The 18,146-nt window shown below is 43.4% G+C and overlaps 1 protein-coding gene and 1 non-coding gene across 3 annotated transcripts in view; both read left to right on the top strand.

The window, feature by feature from the left end:
- Window positions 1-298: 298 nt before the first annotated feature.
- PLCE1 (phospholipase C epsilon 1) overlaps window positions 299-18,146 on the top strand; it is a 377,706-nt gene continuing 359,858 nt past the window's right edge. For both annotated transcript variants that reach the window (XM_027528501.1, XM_027528499.1), the window contains exon 1: window positions 299-539. The gene's annotated coding sequence lies outside the window, so the exon portion shown is untranslated. The remainder of the gene's footprint in view (window positions 540-18,146) is intronic.
- On the top strand, window positions 9,590-9,696 carry LOC113884722. The gene has a single exon (XR_003508993.1). It is a non-coding gene; the product is annotated as a U6 spliceosomal RNA (small nuclear RNA).

Below are 18,146 nucleotides of genomic sequence, written 5' to 3'. Positions count from 1 at the left end.
GGAGGCCGGGCGGGGGTCGCCGGGCCGACGTCCAGGGCCAGGGTGGCGGCCGGGTCCGCCCCTCGCGCCTGCCTTCTCCGCGCGGCCCGCGGCCCGGGGGCGGGCCCGTCTCAGGCCTCTCCCCCCGGCCGCCCGGCGGCCCGCGGCGGCGCTCGCGGCCTCTCACCCGGGGCGGGCGAGTTCTGGGAAAGCCCGGCCCAGGGCGGGGGCCCCGCTGCCGCCCGCGCCGCCGTCAGGGCAGCGCGCAGAACTCGGCGGGCGCGGAGCGAGGTAGCGGCGCCGGGCGGGGGCGCACGGGGCGGCGCGGGGCCGGACGGGCGGCGGGGGCGGCAGACCCCCGAGCGGGAGCGGCGGCGGCGCGCCCCGGCTGTGCCTCCCGGGCTCTGCCTCCCGGGCACTTGCCCGGCTCTGCGCGCTCCTGGCATCCGCTCCGCCGCTGACACACAGTAGCGGGGACACCCGACGCCGTTAGCGACAGGCACGTTCCAGAAGGACGCTGCAACTTGGGGACTCCGGCGCGCCCGGCCAGCAGAGGAAAGGTGAGGAGGAGACTCTGGAGCTCGGTTCCCGAGGCGTGGAGAAGGGGAGAGAGGGGCTTGTAATCTCTGAACCAGTCAGTAGAGCCGCCGAGGGCAGCCAACCTCACCCAGTTGTACCTGGCGGGAGAGTGTCCCTCTCCCGCCCCATCTCCAGGGGAAAACTGAGGCAGGCGACTCCCGAGGGGACGAGAGCCAGCCTCACATGGGCTGGAGGACACCCTGGTAGGGCTTCCTTCGCCCCTTCAGATGTCTGCCTTGGGTCTCCACTGCATTTTGTGTGTGCAGCACAAAGATGAAAAATATAAACTCTTTCCGAGGCGGTCGGTCCCTAAGCGACAGTATTTCAAGGAAAAGTGCTCAAGAGATTGTTCCTGGAGAGATTAGCTACATCAAGTCCTAGAAAATACAATTTTGGACCTGGGGCTCACTTTCACTGGCCACTAGACACATGGCTGCGTCTTTTTTCTTAAAGTCCTCTAGTGCTGTGATAATGAATAACCTAGAAGGAAAAGTCCTCCATTGTGGCTGATGTTAAATGCACAGTGTAAATTTATGGTCCCCCCCCCCCGCCCCCCTTGCCTTGTATTTAAGTCATGAGACAATTGGTACAACTGACTCAACTAATTATTCATTAGTAAGAGAGATGATGGTAAGAGAGATCCATCATCCATCATCCAAAGATTTAGCAGCATCATTTTAAAGAGGGAGCACCCTCAATAGATGTTAAGTAGGAGTCACTTGATGGAAAAGTTTTATTTCCACATGGTTCTTAATTGGGGTTGCATCATGCAAAATTTGCCACTAGGTCATTTAGATCCCTGCAGGATTAGTGCATTTCTTGTGTTTCTGCTAAGAATCCCTGGTAGGGATAGGGTGGGGTCCCTGTCAGAATGGGCACAGCCAAGGCCTGGGGTGCTGTAACCTGCCAGGAAGAATTTTTGAGAGCCTGTCTTGGGAGGTGGATTTAGGTGACCCCGTAGATGCACTTACAGGGCCCAGTTGGCCCTGGGGGAGAAGGGGTGGTCGACTATCTCTGGATGCTGTATCCAGGCATATCTTCACAGATGCTTTCTGAAGAATACCTGGGGTGTTGTAGTCTAAAACATCCTTTGCTCTTCCTGAGTGCCCTTTCTGCTCCATGTCATCACTCTAAATCCTAACCAGTTTTGTTGCTGCCATAAGACCTTCCCTCACACCCCAGTCCCAAATAGTCGGCTCTCTCAGGCTCTGATGCCTGCAGCATTTTACCTTCCTGGCTTTTTCTCCGCTCAGCATTCTTTGAGAAGTATTTATGTAGATGTTTCCTTTTCCCTACTGAAGGACTTCACTGTGGCTTTCTTGGCACACTGCTTGCACCTAGAAGCCTCTCTGGAAATAGTGCTATGGCTTTGGTTCTTCAATACAAATCTCTGTTTTGGAGAAGAGGATTCAGAGAAGAGCATAATGTTTACCATTCAAATTGTCCTCCACTTACAACCCCACTGGGGAAATTTTCCTTATAGCCAGGATGCATAGTAATCATCTTTGGTCTAAGCCTGGGGACCAAGTAAGAGCTGGAGGGGACTGTCTTCCAGTCCTTCTAGTAAAATAAGCTCCTTGGATATGCGCCAAGGTTGACCTGTGTCATTAAAAATTCCATGCTCCAGTGGGTTGTGGTGAAGCTAGATTCCACTGAAGGTGGTTGGTTTTCTTTTGCTATTTGCAGCCATTCTAAGTTACAGTCTTCTCTGGGCTTTTGTTGTATACTTTAAACAATTCATTTAATGTACAATTTGTTACCTAAAAATTTTTAAATGAATAATGGAAAGTTGAAAAGAATTGTGCTTGCTGTTTTTCCAAGCAGAAAGCAGGGAATGTTTCCCATGCCTGGGTGAGAGGGGATATTTGCACAGAGTGAGGCTGCTTTGCACCTGTGTGTTGGCAGTCCCTGCCATACCACACCTGGGTGGCAATCAGCCTATGTAGGATAACAGTTGCTTCAGCCTGGGCTCCTGCTTTCTTTGCCTGGTGTCACTGTGCTTGAGGGAAGAAGAGGTCTGGGGGAGCACAACAATACAGAGCTTTGAGTTTGAAGGAGTAGCATAGCAGAGGAGAGGAGAGAAAAAGCAGTAACAGCTTTTAGTGTGAACTGGTATGATCCAGGGGCTTTCCTCTAGATGCTTGGTTAAGATCTTGGCCCTTAGCAGGTGGAAATTTGGTTGGGGAGAGTGAGGGCAGGTGACTGGGGAGCCTGGTACTCCTGGAGAAGGCTGAGGGGTATTGATGGAGGCTTAGGGAAGCGTGTGGCCCAATTATGTGGGGTTTCCTATGGAGCTGGAGATGGGGAAGTGGGGAGTCGAGAAGGAAGAAGATGATATCAAGGATGCACTTTGTGAATGGCTAGCTACAGGGTCTAGAAAGGAAGAGAAAACCCTCTTCAGCATCATGTGGTCTTCTCTTCTCCCAGGGTGCAGGACTAGGGCTTGTTTTTTTTTTTTCTTTTTTTTTTTATAAGTCAAGTGCTATAATTCATCTATATAGGTTTTCATGAGCCAGATTGGAACCCGGCCCTCTATAGCTGTGCTGTCCAGTCAGGGTAGCTACAAGTCACATAGGGCTATTTACATTTAACTTTGAATAAGTTAAAATTAAATGAGATTAGTCACATTTCAAGCACTTAATTGTCACATGTTGCTAGTTGCTACCATACTGGAGAATGAAGATATATAATATGTCCATCATCTTAGATATCTGCCCTGGGATATTCATAATGACTACTAATCTCCCAAGTACTAATTTCCAAGTCAAATTTAGTCATAAATTAACAATTTCCTAGTCATAGCCCCCTACTAAGTCTACTTAGATAAAAATAATAGTAACAGTTGTTGTTGCTAACACTGCATTCTAAGTACTTTATATTTGTCAGTTCATTTAATCCTAACAACAGCATTAGGTGCTAAATGCCAGAGACCTGTTATCCCTTACCTGCAATTCCAAAATTAAAAAAAAAAACTCTCAAAACCGGTTTTCATGTTTGGCTACAGAATTTGGTCTGAAATGACGTGAGGTTCTTTTGGTCTTAATTTTTCTCACCTGTTAAGAAGTATATATACATTTTTTATTTTGGAAATGATGGACATGTTTGCTATAGATCTCACCTACAGCATTATTTAATATATGACATATGTACTGTTTTGCCATTACCAAAGCCAAAAATCTTCTGATTTTGTATAAGGACATATAGACTTCTATTTTTATGCCCCCTCTGAAGACAGGAAAACCGAGGAACTAAAAGGTTAGGTAACATACATGAAGTCAGAGCAAGAAAGTGCCAGGGCCAGGATTCAGTCAGAGCTGGCTGGCTCCAGACTCTGTTCCCTTGACCACTATGCTTTCCTGTATCAACTCTTAGTTAGGTTCATCACCAAAAACAAACAACTGGCTCTTTTTTGGTGGGGTGAAACCAAATAACTTGAACTTGGCTCATTAGAAAATTACAGATAGGGCTATGGCTAAATTGTTTAGCAACTGAGGTTTTGGAACGCTACGGCTAGTTAAACCACCGTAATTGGCATGCTTAGCAAGTGTTTAGCTTACCCTTTCCCACTTTAGCTAATCACAGTTGGTTTCGAGCCATTCTCCGTGAAAAGAACTGATAGGAAAAGAAGCTGCTCATTGTGGCTGTTGGTAAGACTGCTGGACCCTTGTTGGAACCTGTGGCACATGGTTCTCATAGCAGTTGTGGGACAGACGCTAGGGCGAGGTTTGGTCCTGGTGTATACCGACTGTTGTGCTGTGGGTGTGACCATTCTGGTGGCCAGCCGGGGTTCTGAAACTTCCTGGTAGGGCTTTGGAGGATCTGAGTCAATCTGACTTGGTTGGAATTCTCTCCCGGAGAGACTATGAGGTTCTCTCTTCTTTGGGGGAGGTTGACTAGAATCACAGGGTTGGCCTGGGGTCAGGAACCGACTTTTCACTTTCCCTCTTTAGCTGGTCCCTTCGTGGCTTTTTTGTTCAAGTCTGCATTTGAAGAAACTCTTTAGTAACCCCAAGCTTTCTCCTTTGAGTATAAGAAAATATTCTGAAGCTCTACCATCTGTGTGGACCTTATAGCCTAGGGTCTGCAGGACCCCTGTCTCTCTGTGTCTCTCATGGCATAGCCTTCAACGTCCTAGTGGTCATGGTGCCTCCAGTTATAGTAGCTTAAGGTATAGGGCAAGGCGCTCTTGGTCAAATACTCTAGAATCAAAATGACCTGGTTTTACATAAGCTTTGTCATCTACTAGCTGTACAGCTTTAGATGAGAAGTTAACCTTTCTGTAAGATAGTAATTTTATGAAGTTGCTCAGAGACCTAGGGCTTCCCTGATGGCTCAGCAGGGAAGAATATGCCTGCAGTGCAGAAGACGCAGGAGACACAGGTGTGATCCCTGGGTTGGGAAGATCCTCTGGAAGAGGACATGGCCACCCACTCTAGTATTCTTGCCTGGAAAATCCCATGGACAGAGGAGCCTGGCGGGCTACAGTAGCGTCGCACAGAGTTGGATACAACTGAACTCTCACATGTCGTGCATTTGAGACCTCAGTAAGATAAAGTACCTAAAGCGCTTTGCATAGTGCCAGGCACATAGTCAGTGTTCAAAACGTTAGCTACTAATGTTATTGTCTTTTCCATCTTGGTCTTCCTAAGTCTTGCCAGTCTGCAACTTTAGGCTTAGGAAAAATATGTCTAGTACATTGAATAATGCCAGTGATCCTGTGAATTGTCCAAGTCTTAATCCCCATAACCTATACACATGTTTCTTAACAGGACAAAAGGAACTTTGCCGATGTTTTTAAAGATTTTGAGATGAGGGGATTATGCTAGATTACCTGAGTGGGCTCAACCTAGTCAAGAGGGTTCTTATAAGAGGGAGGCAAGAGGATCACAGAGTCCCTCATAGAAGGTCAGACTAATGTAAGAAAGGGGTCAGGAGCCAAGGGATTTAGGCTGCCTCGAGATGCTGGGCCTCCAGAAGGAAAACAGCCCTGCCAACCCACCTGAGACTTCTGGCCTCCAGAGCTGAAGATAACAAATCTGTATTGTTTACACCACATTTGAGGCCATTTGTCACAGTAGTAATAGGAAACTAACAAGAGTGTGGAAGAGAAAAAAGAAAGTAGTCAAGAGGGAAAGGAAAGCTGTCAAAGTAAGAGAGCAATAAGAGCCAGCATTTAGTTTGAACTTTGCTTGGGACTTGTTTTGACTACCCTACGTGTATTATCTGTCACCCTCATTACAACCTTCTGAGGTAGGTACTTTTATTACCTATATATCATGGAAGGGGATGCTCAGGCTCTGAGAAGATAGGTAACTTACCCAAGTTTACACAGCTAGTATGGGGTGGTGGTTTAGTCACTAAGTCGTGTGCGGCTCTTGTGACCCCGTGGACTCTAGCCCGCCAGGCTCGTCTGTTCGTGGGATTTCCCAGGCAAGGTTACTGGAGTGGGTTGCCATTTCCTTCTCCAGGAGTTCTTCCCAACCCAGGGATGGAACCCAGGTCTCTTGCACTGCAGGCAAATTCTTTACCAACTGAGCCATCAGGGAAGCCCTAGTAAGGGTAGAGCTGGGATTAAATCCACAGTCTGGGACTCTCTTTACTTTGCTGGGGATATAATTGCTTTATAATGTTGTGTTAGTTTTCTGCTGCACAGTGAAGTGAATCAAGTATATATGTATTCATATATCCCCTCCTTCTTCGACCTATCTCCCACTGCCCCCATTCCCTGTGTCCCACCCATTCCGTCTATCTAGGGTTCCCCAAAGCAGGCATTTCTGTATCTGCTAAGGCTGACAGTGCCAGCCACTGAGTGGTATGTTACTGTAAGGAAGGAAAAAGCAATATTTGAATAGGGGAGAAGGAGTGTGTTATAGCCCCATCACACTGAAAAAAAAAAAAAAAGAAAATGGGTATCGAAGCCCTTGGTAAGTTCTTGCCCTTTCTGTCTCTTGTAATGTGTGTGGACAGCTTGAAGCCAGAGGACGCCGGCTCTGGGAGCAGTCCCTGTGCTGGCCTCCTCCTCGGCTTCCCACCTCTGTTCCTCCAGCAGCCCCGCTCGCTCACCACAGACCGCTGGCCCTGGCGCCCGCTTGGCTCGGCTTCCCACCTCTGCCTGTTTATTGGATTTGCCTTATTCCTGACTCTCTGCTCCAGCCCTGAATTCCACCTTTTCCTGGCCCCTCAAATGCTCAAACTTGAGATGGTTCGTGTTGGAGCCAGGATGGTGAGGTACCTCTGGGACTGCTGGGGGGTGCGTGGTGGTGATTTCTCCTTTTCCTCTGGGTTAGTCGCCTGTTATTGACTTTCTAGCTGTGCTTCTTTTGCTTCTCAAGCTCATAATTCAGAGTGATACTGGTTTTCCAGTTGTGTCACAGGAGGGTTGGAGCCTCTGCCAGTTAAAGGAGATGGTGGAAGAGGAAGATCTCAACTCTTCATCCCATTTTGCCCACAGCCCCACTCTTACTCATTTTATTTAGATAGCGAGGTCCTGCCTCAGATATGGCAGGTAAGCGCACGTCTATGCTAGAGAGACAGGAGTTTGAGAAGGTCTAAAGCCCGTGTTAAGGCACACTAGGTGTGACCTTAGCCCAGAGACTTGGATGTGCAGGAAATAGAACTCTGCTGTGCTTTGTCTAATAGTCTTTTACAAGATGAGGATCTGGAGCCAGGTTGCTTAGATGTGTTTACTTGGCTCCGCTATTTATGTCCAATCTGTGTGATCTTGTGCAAAATACTTGTTCTACTGGGGCCTAAAGTTCCTCATTTACTGAATGGGAGGGGTGACAGATAGTAGCATCTGGGCCTCGCTGGTGGCCTAGTCATAAAGAATCTGCCTGCCAATGCGGGGACTCAGGTTCAATCCCTGGGTTGGGAAGATCCCTTGGAGAAGGAAATGGCAACTCATTCCAGGATTCTTGCCTGGGAAATCCTATGGACAGAGGAACCTGGAGGGCCACAGTTCATGAGGTCACAAAACAGTCTGATACGACTTAGCAACTCAACAGCAACAACAAAACAGTAACACCTAGTAAATGAGACTGTTCATGTAAAGGGCTTAGAACAGTGTCTGATAGGCAACAAGACTTCAACAAATATTGGCTCTTAGGCTCATTTTCATTCTGATGGAGTCTCCATGGTGCTGTCCCCAGTCGGCTGGGGGTCTTCCTTCCATTCCTCCTCTCTTTCCTAGTTGCCACTGTTCACTGCCCTGACCACAAATGACACAGGTGCATGAGGCTGCTTCTCATGGGGCACAGCTGCCCCTCCCCGAGGTCTCTGAGGTCTTCCTGCCTCTGCCAGGAAGAGGGTCCCTTCAGCTCTGAGAAACTGTGGGATGTTTGTTCTTTTCTCTCCTGCCTGCCAGCTGTGGGGGCTGAGATGAGAGGGACAAGGTGGAGCTGCAGTCTTCTCCCTGCTCTTTCTCCATGACGTTGGGTCTATAACACAGACTTCATACTCTTGCATCCTTTCCCCTCTCCCCTTAAGGCATAAAATAATAATAAACAGGGCGGCTAGGCCTGACAGGGTTGTTGGTTAAAGTGTTATCTACATAGTGGTGGTGGTGCTGCTGGCTCTGTGGAGTGATCTGCTGTGGGGCAACCCCACAGAAATATGCTCCGTGGAACGTCTCCTTCAGGAGGCCTGGTTACATTTGCACATGAGTTCAGAGCTATAACAAAATGCAGTTAGCATTTATGAATTTTATTGCTTTGTAGGAACCGCTACATTTTAATAACAAAACAGTAAGTGTGCTCCATTCAAAATTAAGGAAGAGGCAGAAGCAAGGAGAGACTCTATTTTGATGACTTCATTTTAGGTTTAAACTATATAATATCACTGACTATGGAAAATCCAGAGAATGGAAAAAAAATCATTGGGAAAAACACATGTGACCAAGTGCATACTAGACACATCTGGGATTAAAATATCATATAACACAGTTTAATTTGGATATCACTGGAGTTAGTTCAAGTTACTGTCATTTCTAAAGAAAGCTTCAATTCATTTGTTATTATTAACAACATGAACTCAGATTTCATTGATGAACATATTTTTGCCTATGATCCGCTTGCCTGGAGGAATTGAAGCACTCTCTAATAGTCTGGTTTGTCCATCTCAGGGAGGTGGATAAAATTCACAGAAGTTAAATGCTTTTGGCATGAGATTGTATTCCTTTTTCCCCGCAAAGGCAGAATGAATTTGGATGAGAGAGTCGAGCGTGAGCCTAACTGGGTCTGCAGTTTTGCTAACTGCTGGGGTCTGAGTAAATTCAGATTCACTTCTCTGCCGCTCAGCAGGCTAATTAGTCCCTAACTTAACTTGCTTTACTGTGCCAGAGGTTGTTCTTTCATCATGCCTCCGGCAGGGTCCTAAAATTCACAGTGGGACAGATTGGTCAGGCAGTTGTGAAAGAAATATGCTCAGTTATTATTTGAATCTCAGCGAGGATGGCAAGAGCTTCCTGAGTTATGCATAGAAACTACATAAATTTGTAAAAAGAACCCCAAAAAGTGACTTTCCTGCACCACCAGTGTAACAGCAGTCAGATAGCCTTGCAGATTCTCCCAGGGCACCTCTTCGATCTAGGATTTTGGCTAAGTACCCTTTGCTGACTGAGAACTTCTCCAATGCCAAGTCGTGGGACGGCTGACAACAGGTGAAATGTGTTCCTGACTCAGGCAGGCAAGCCCATATCAAGTTAGTTACAGAGGATCAGAGAGCCTGCTTACTTCTAGCCACACGGTCTATCTCTGATGAATTGTCACTATCTAAGCAGTCAGGAAGGTCCTAAGTATGTCACTTGTTTAGATTATTTGTTTAAAAAAATAAAGAATTTTTAGACAAACACTGTATGTTTTCACTTATATGTGAAATCTAAAAATCAAAACAAACAAACAAATACAACAAAACAGTAACAGACTCACAGATACAGAGAACAAACTAGTGGCTACCGCGGGGGAGAGGAGTACAGGCTAGGGCAAATAGGTGGAGGGAATTAAGAGGTACAAACTAGCAGTTATATAATAAGTCAGTGCCAGCTTCGGCAGCACATATACTAAAATTGGAATGATATAGAGAAGATCAACGTGTCTCCCACACAAGGATGGCACGCAAATTCATGAAGCGGTCCATATTTTTTTAAAAAGTACTAAAAAATCATGAAGCGTTCCATATTTTTCCTAATTAAACTTAAAATCTTCTGCACATCAAAGGAAACTATTAGCAAGGTGAAAAGGCAGCCTTCAGAATGGGAGAAAATAATAGCAAATGAAGCAACTGACAAACAACTAATCTCAAAAATATACAAGCAACTCCTATAGCTCAACTCCAGAAAAATAAATGACCCAATCAAAAAATGGGCCAAAGAACTAAATAGACATTTCTCCAAAGAAGGCATACAGATGGCTAACAAACACATGAAAAGATGCTCAACATCACTCATTATCAGAGAAATGCAAATCAAAACCACTATGAGGTACCATTTCATGCCAGTCAGAATGGCTGCGATCCAAAAGTCTACAAGCAATAAATGCTGGAGAGGGTGTGGAGAAAAGGGAACCCTCTTACACTGTTGGTGGGAATGCAAACTAGTACAGCCACTGTTCTCCATAGTGGAGATTCCTTAAAAAACTGGAAATAGAACTGCCTTATGATCCAGCAATCCCACTGCTGGGCATACACACTGAGGAAACCAGAAGGGAAAGAGACACGTGTACCCCAATGTTCATCGCAGCACTGTTTATAATAGCTGGGACATGGAAGCAACCTAGATGTCCATCAGCAGATGAATGGATAGGAAAGCTGTGGTGCATATACACAATGGAGTACTACTCAGCCATTAAAAAGAATACATTTGAATCAGTTCTAATGAGGTGGATGAAACTGGAGCCTATTATACAGAGTGAAGTAAGCCAGAAAGAAAAACGCCAATACAGTATACTAACGCATATATATGGAATTTAGAAAGATGGTAACAATAACTCTGTGTAAGAGACAGCAAAAGAGACACTGATGTATAGAACAGTCTTATGGACTCTGTGGGAGAGGGAGAGGGTGGGAAGATTTGGGAGAATGGCATTGAAACATGTATAATATCATGTATGAAATGAGTTGCCAGTCCAGGTTCGATGCATGATACTGGATGCTTAGGGCTGGTGCACTGGGATGACCCAGAGGGAGGGTATGGGGAGGGAGGAGGGAGGAGGGTTCAGGATGGGGAACACATGTATACCTGTGGCGGATCCATTTCGATATTTGGCAAAACTAATACAATATTGTAAAGTTTAAAAATAAAATAAAATTAGATTGGGTACCTAAGAAATACAAAAAAAAAAAAAGAAACATTTTAAAGAGAGACCTAATCTAGGGACCAGAAATCTCCCCAAGTGACCCTTTAGCTCAAGGATGCCACACAATAAAGCATTCTATAAGAGGAAAAAAAAAAAGTACTAAAAAAAAGTCACAGGGATGTAATGTACAACACAGGGAATATAGTCGATATTTGATCATAGATTTGTATGATACGTAATCTCTAAAAATATTGAGTCATTATGTTGTACATCTGAAACTAACATTGTAAGTCAACTATACTTAAATAAAAAATAATTAAAAAAGAATTTTTAATCCAAAGCCATTTTAACAACTAAAACTCTATCTTTTAATTATTAATGCAGATATTATGCATCTATTTATGATTTGTTACTTTTTTTTATTATATGCTGTGTCTTGCAACATTGAAAATTGAGAAATCCAAATGTTCCCCTCTCAGTTTTAAGAGTTGGAGAAACGTCTTCTCAGAGACGAAGATTTGACCAAGTCACCTGGCTGGGGAGCCGTAGAACTGGAACTTTTGTTTATTTCAAGCAAAATTAAGACCATCCAACCAGTCCATTCTGAAGGAGATCAGCCCTGGGATTTCTTTGGAAGGAATGATGCTAAAGCTGAAACTCCAGTACTTTGGCCACCTCATGCGAAGAGTTGATTCATTGGAAAGGACCCTGATGCTGGGAGGGATTGGGGGCAGGAGGAGAAGGGGACGACAGGGGATGAGATGGCTGGATGACATCACTGACTCGATGGACGTGAGTTTCAGTGAACTCCCGGAGTTGGTGATGGACGGGGAGGCCTGGCGTGCTGCGATTCATGGGGTTGCAAAGAGTCGGACACGACTGAGCGACTGATCTGATCTGATAGATACCTAATTGGAGAAGGAATGGCAACCTACTCCAGAATTTTTGCCTGGAGAATCCCATGGGTAGAGGAGCCTGGCAGGCAACAGTCGTTGGGGTTGCAAAGAGACAGACATGACTGAAGCAACTTAGCAGGCAGCACAGATACCTAATATGCAATTTTTAATCCTGCCCCTTTGCCTAACATTCTATCATTAAGATGTTTCCACTCCATTAAATGTTTTTAAATCTTGATTTCAGTGTCTGAACCTCATCTGTCATGTTGTCTCATGGAGGGTTTACGGATTCCCCTCTTTTGGGGCGTTCAGTTGTTGATCCCCAATTTTTTCTATTTAAGTAACTCTTCATTGCCTAGATCTCTAATTCTTTAGCACAGAGTCCTAGAAGTGAAATTACTAGGTCAAAGTGAAGAACTTTTTTAAAGGCTCCAGATACATACTGGCAAAAAGCTTTCCAAAAAGGTTGCAACAGTTTGCACTTCAACTAAAGATGTACTAGAGTAGTCTTTCCAGTGGGATGTCAATGAGAAATCCCAGACTTGGTACTTCATAGTTTGAATGTGCATTTCTTTGATTACTAGAGATAAAAAACATTGGTATTTCATCAATGTGCTTTCTCTTGGTTAATTATTTAATCACATACTTTGTCCATTTATTTGAGACGTCTTAATGAATTAAGACTGTAATGTATCATTGTCATTTGATACTGTTTTTCTCAACTAGCATTTTTTCCTGATTATAATACAATGCAAGTTAATTTTGGCTAATTTGGGAAACAGAGAAAGGCACAGCAAAGAAGTCCAAAATCACCTGCATTTAGTGCTCTTACTATCATTTGGTTCATGGCTTTCTGGGTTTATTTTCTTTTTTCCCAAATTGAGATCATGTTTTCACATTTTATAACTTTTCACCTAACTTTATAAATCATATTTAAGCAAATTATGTTTATCCTACTATGGGATACTCTGTATATATATTAATGAAGTATCATATTTTTGAAATGTTAATCATGTGTCTCAATGTGCAGAAAATTTTCCATATGGCCAGATAGGTCTCTGTTCTCCCTGGAGGTTACTTCCACGGCTTTTCAGTTTGTACCCTTTACTCCTTTCTGTGATTAACTGTTTTTTTTTTTTTTTTTCCCCTTAGGTCTTTAGGCTTTTATTTACGTTCAGCTTTTCATTTGAAATTAGTTTTTTTTGTTGTTGTTGTTCATATTATGAGTTGAAGACCTATCTTGTTTTCTAAATACTTAATTTTCCTTCATAATATATTTACTTCCTCATATATATTTATATTTCATATATAATTTCCTTAAATAATATACCTATTGAATTATCCTAGATTGTTCCTAATCTTATCTTGTATAGTCTAAAGTCAATTTCAGGCCTAAGATATCTATTTGTAAAGTCTTTAATGAGTACCACACTGTTTGGTTATTTAATATTTTAGCCTTATAACATTAATTATACAGTGAATTCTCATTATAATTATTAAAATTTTTCTTATTTTCCTTGCTTATTCTTATAAATTAAGTTTTGAAACACTTTGTTAAAATGTTAAATATCTGTTGATATTCTGAGTAGGATTATAATAAATCTATATATTAGCTTCCCAGGTGGTGCTGATAGTAAAGAACCCACCTGCCAATGCAGGAGACATAAGAGATACGGGTTCAATCCCTGGGTCAGAAAGATCCCCTGGAGGAGGGCATGGCAACCCACTCTAGTATTCTTGTCTGGAGAATCCCATGGACAGAGGAGCCTGGTGGGCTATGGTCCATACAGACACAAAGAGTTGGACATGACTTAGCACACAGGCAAACGTATATATTAATTTCGGAAGAATTAATAGGTTTATATATTTAGTTTTTCCATACTGGTATGTTTCTTAATTTACTCAAATGTTTTTATATCTCTACTTAAGTTTGTAGTAACCGTCATGTAAATCATATGTATATGCATGCATGCTCAGTCCTATCCAACCCTTGCAACCTAGTGGACTGTAGCCCACCAGGCTCCTCTGTACATAGAATTTTCTAGTCAAGAATTCTGGGGTGAGTTGCCATTTCCTACTCCAGTGAATCATATCAGTTTAGTTCAGTCACTCAGTCGTGCCCAACTCTTTGCAACCCCGTGAATTGCAGCACGCCAGGCCTCCCTGTCCATCACCAACTCCCGGAGTTCACCCAAACTCATGTCCATTGAGTCGGCGATGCCATCTAGCCATCTCATCCTCTGTCGTCCCTTTCTCCTGCTGCCCCCAATCCCTCCCAGCATCAGAGTCTTTTCCAATGAATCAACTCTTCACATGAGGTGGCCAAAGTACTGGAGTTTCAGCTTTAGCATCATTCCTTCCAATGAACACCCAGGACTAATCTCCTTTAGAATGGACTGGTTGGATCTCCTTGCAGTCCAAGGGACTCTCAAGAGTCTTCTCCAACACCAGAGTTCAAAAGCATGAATTCTTTGGCACTCAGCTTTCTTCACAGTCCATACATGACCACTGGAAAAACCATAGCCTTGACTAGACGGACCTTTGTTGGCAAAGTAATGTCTCTGCTTTTGAATATGCTATCTAGGTTGGTCATAACTTTCCTTCCAAGGAGTAAGCGTCTTTTAATTTCACAGCTGCAATCACCATCTGTAGTGATTTTGGAGCCCAGAAAAATAAAGTCTGACACTGTTTCCACTGTTTCCCCATCTATTTCCCATGAAGTGATGGGACCAGAGCCATGATCTTCATTTTCTGAATGTTGAGTTTTAAGCCAACTTTTTCACTCTCCACTTTCACTTTCATCAAGAGGCTTTTGAGTTCCTCTTCACTTTCTGCCATAAGGGTGGTGTCTTCTGCATATATGAGGTTATTGATATTTCTCCCGGCAATCTTGATTCCAGCTTGTACTTTTTCTAGCCCAGCATTTCTCATGATGTACTCTGCATATAAGTTAAATAAGCAGGGTGACAATATACAGCCTTGATGTACTCCTTTTCCTATTTTGAGCCAGTCTGTTGTTCCATGTCCAGTTCTAACTGTTGCTTCCTGACCTGCATACAAGTTTCTCAAGAGGCAGGTCAGGTGGTCTGGTATTCCAATCTCTTTCAGAATTTTCCACAGTTGATTGTGATCCACACAGTCAAAGGCTTTGGCATAGTCAATAAAGCAGAAATAGATGTTTTTCTGGAGCTCTCTTGCTTTTTCGATGATCCAGCGGATGTTGGCAATTTGATCTCTGGTTCCTCTGCCTTTTCTAAAACCAGCTTGAACATCTGGAAGTTCACGGTTCATGTACTGCTGAAGCCTGGCTTGGAGAATTTTGAGCATTACTTTACTAGCGTGTGAGATGACTGGGAAATAGATGGGAAACAGTGGAAACAGTGTCAGACTTTATTTTGGGGGGCTCTAAAATCACTGCAGATGGTGATTGCAGCCATGAAATTAAAAGACGCTTACTCCTTGGAAGGAAAGTTATGACCAACCTAGATAGCATATTCAAAAGCAGAGACATTACTTTGCCAACAAAGGTCCGTCTAGTCAAGGCTATGGTTTTTCCAGTGGTCATGTTTGGATGTGAGAGTTGGACTGTGAAGAAAGCTGAGTGCCAAAGAATTGATGCTTTTGAACTCTGGTGTTGGAGAAGAGTCTTGAGAGACCCTTGGACTGCAAGGAGATCCAACCAGTCCATTCTAAAGGAGATTAGTCCTGGGTGTTCATTGGAAGGACTGATGCTAAAGCTGAAACTCCAGTACTTTGGCCACCTCATGTGAAGAGTTGACTCATTGGAAAAGATTCTGATGCTGGGAGGGATTGGGGGCAGGAGGAGAAGGGGACGACAGAGGATGAGATGGCTAGATGGCATCACCGACTCAATGGACAAGAGTTTGGGTGAACTCCAGGAGTTGGTGATGGACAGGGAGGCCTGGTGTGCTGCAATTCATGGGGTCGCAAAGAGTTGGACACGACTGAGTGACTGAACTGAACTGAGATCAGTGCAATTGTGCAGTAGTTTGAGCATTCTTTGACATTGCCTTTCTTTGGGATTGGAATTAAAACTGACCTTTTCCAGTCCTGTGGCCACTGCTGAGTTTTCCAAATGTGTTGGCATGTTGAGTGCAGCACTTTCACAGCATCACCTTTCAGGATTTGGAATAGCTCAATTGGAATTCCATCACTTCCACTAGCTTTGTTCGTAGTGATGCTTTCTAAGGCGCACTTGACTTCACATTCCAGGAAGTCTGGCTCTAGGTGAGTGATCAGACCATTGTGATTATATTGGCTGTGAAGATCTTTTTTGTACAGTTCTTCTGTGTATTCTTGCCACCTCTTTTTAATATCTTCTACTTCTGTTAGGTCCATACCATTTCTGTCCTTTATCGAGCCCATCTTTGCATGAAATGCTCCCTTGGTATCTCTAATAATCTTGAAGAGTTCTCTAGTCTTCCATCTGGTGATGTCCATGTGTAGAGTCTTCTCTTGTGTTGTTGGAATCATACATTTCTTACTTATTTTAAAATAAGTTTTATTTTTTTATTTAATCAGGTTAATTTTTTAGCTGATTTTCCTGAACTTTCTAGGTAGAGAATTGTGTTGTCTACAAATAATAATTGTTTCTTTTAAATCAGAAATTTGAACATAAATAACTAAAAGGGAGGATGATAGAGCTTTTAATTTTATTCCTGATTTTAATAGAAATGCTTTTAATATTCACTAGTAATTATGATGTTGCTCTTGGTTAAAAATAGTTTGATGAAAGAGTTTTATATTCATAGATTTTTTTTTTTAAATGAAAGGGAGTTGACTTTATCAAAGGCCAAAAGGTCATCTTTGAGATGACTGTGTGCTTTTTTTCTCATTTGACCTACTGGTATTTTATATTAACAAGTTTCCCATCATTAAACCATGTTTTCAATCTTGTTGTAGCAGTTAATTATCATTTTGTTAATGAATTCTATCTGTAAAGTAGAGATTCATCTAGGCCCTATTTAGATTTTACTTTGTTAGGTTTTTCTTGTTAGATTTATTTTAGCTATGGTTGTCAAAGACTGATATTAAAATTAGCGTGCTGCCCCTGGGTGTGCATAGATTGAATTCCTGGAGACCTCCTGTGCTGTTCTGAGAGTGACAGGGGCAGCTTCAAAAATGGTGAGGAGCTGGAGGCCCCGTTGCTGTGGGAGAGAGTAAGGACAATGAAGTGTCGACAGTAGCTTGGTTCATTGGGGCTTTCCTGTGAAGTGAAAATGCAATGTCTTTTTTTTTTAAACTGGGACACTCTTGTTTCTTTGCACTCATCATAGAATAGGCAGAATTGAAACTACCATTAGAGGGTTAGGCATTGTTCATAATGATTCCAGACATCGAATGTGGACCTCAGTCTCCTTTTCTAAATTGATACGGGATTTTAAGTAGCAAAGCAGCAAACCTGAAAGACAAGCTTAGAGGCTAGTAGGAGTCAAATTCAATGTCAAGTCTTTGTTTAGGTGAAAAGTTAAAAAAAAAAAAAAGTCCCTAAGGCATACAGAAGGGAAGAGAGAAAGTGGTTACAAAACAAAAATATTAAATGGTGAGTACTGTAAATGTGCATTTGACGCTTTAGGACTGAGAAACTGACCCGACGATTTAACTTCTGTGTGCATATCTTTGTGGAGAAGTTGAGGAGAATCTGAGCCCAAGATGTAAGAAGGTGGTTAGTTGTTTCTTCAACTTAGTCTTCTTCACACTCTTCCTGCTTCTATATCACCCCTCATTCTCTGTCTCCTTGTTTTTCTACAGTTTTGTTTTTTCCCACTCTTATTGTCTCATCCACTCAACATTGTCTCATCCATTCAGCAGTCACTCCCATGTGTCAAGTACTGTGCTGGCTGATGGGGGATGCTGGTGAGCAAGACCCCCCATGGCTCCTCCCACCTGAGCTTACCTGAGCCAGGTGATGATGAGGGTGAGAATCTGATACTCTCTTAATTTATGAAATAAGATGTTACTAACTCTCCCCCTTACTCAGAATTTCAGACGTTTGCTTATTTATAGAAGGGTATTATAAAACATCATGAATGGGGAATAATTTCTAAATTGTAAAATTAGACAGTTTGTTGTTGTTGTTCAGTCGCACAGTCATGTCTGACTCTTTGCGATCCCATGGACTGCAGCACGCCAGGCTTCCCTGTCCTTCACCATCTCCCAGAGCTTGCTCAGAGTCGTGTCCGTCGAGTCAGTGATTCCATCCAATCATCTCATCCTCTGTTGTCCCCTTCTCTTGCCTTTAATCTTGCCCAGCATCAGGGTCTTTTCCAGTGAGTCAGCTCGTCAGCTCATCACCTTCATCAGGTGGCCAAAGTATTGGAGCTTCAGATTCAACATCAGTCCTTCCAATGAATATTCATGATTGATTTCCTTTAGGGTTGAC

Source organism: Bos indicus x Bos taurus, chromosome 26, assembly GCF_003369695.1.
Source record: "Bos indicus x Bos taurus breed Angus x Brahman F1 hybrid chromosome 26, Bos_hybrid_MaternalHap_v2.0, whole genome shotgun sequence".
Lineage (NCBI taxonomy): Eukaryota > Metazoa > Chordata > Mammalia > Artiodactyla > Bovidae > Bos > Bos indicus x Bos taurus.
This window is presented reverse-complemented; position numbering and strand designations above follow the sequence as displayed.